Here is a 442-nt window from a genome sequence, read left to right as displayed (position 1 = left end):
GCGGAAGGCTCCGGCGCCCCGGGGTGGGCTGGAACCACCAACCTTTCGGTTAACAGCCGAACGCGCTAACCGATTGCGCCACAGAGACGCTGGAAATGGGCTGAAAATACCAAAAAACGGTGCCAAGGTCCAATTTGATTCATTTTTCAAATCCAGGCAGCGCTACCTGCTCCTCACACCTCGAGAGCTGCGAAAATGGGTGGAGGGAAAGGAGGAGAAATGATCCGAGCTCGGCTCAAATTCAGCTTGAGAAGGGATGAGGAGGAGGAAGGAGGTCTGGGCAGGGGGACGGGGCTGGGGACACCTTCGGGGGTGGCTTTTCCCCTGTCCTTTAGGAAGCTGAGGGTGTTTCGTGGGGATTTTCCCAGCTCTGGCATGAGGAGGCTCTTCTGGGAAGAAGAAGCATCTGTTAGGTGGGATGAGAAGGGGATGGGGTTGGATA

General features: G+C 56.3%; 1 non-coding gene across 1 annotated transcript; it reads right to left on the bottom strand.

The window, feature by feature from the left end:
• Positions 1-14: 14 nt before the first annotated feature.
• TRNAN-GUU lies at positions 15-88 on the bottom strand. Its single transcript has one exon. It is a non-coding gene; the product is annotated as a tRNA-Asn (tRNA).
• Positions 89-442: the final 354 nt, after the last annotated feature.

This window comes from Merops nubicus, unplaced genomic scaffold, assembly GCF_000691845.1.
Source record: "Merops nubicus isolate BGI_N331 unplaced genomic scaffold, ASM69184v1 scaffold905, whole genome shotgun sequence".
Taxonomy (NCBI): domain Eukaryota; kingdom Metazoa; phylum Chordata; class Aves; order Coraciiformes; family Meropidae; genus Merops; species Merops nubicus.
Note: the sequence above shows the minus strand (reverse complement) of the source record. Positions and strands in the feature narration are given on the sequence as shown.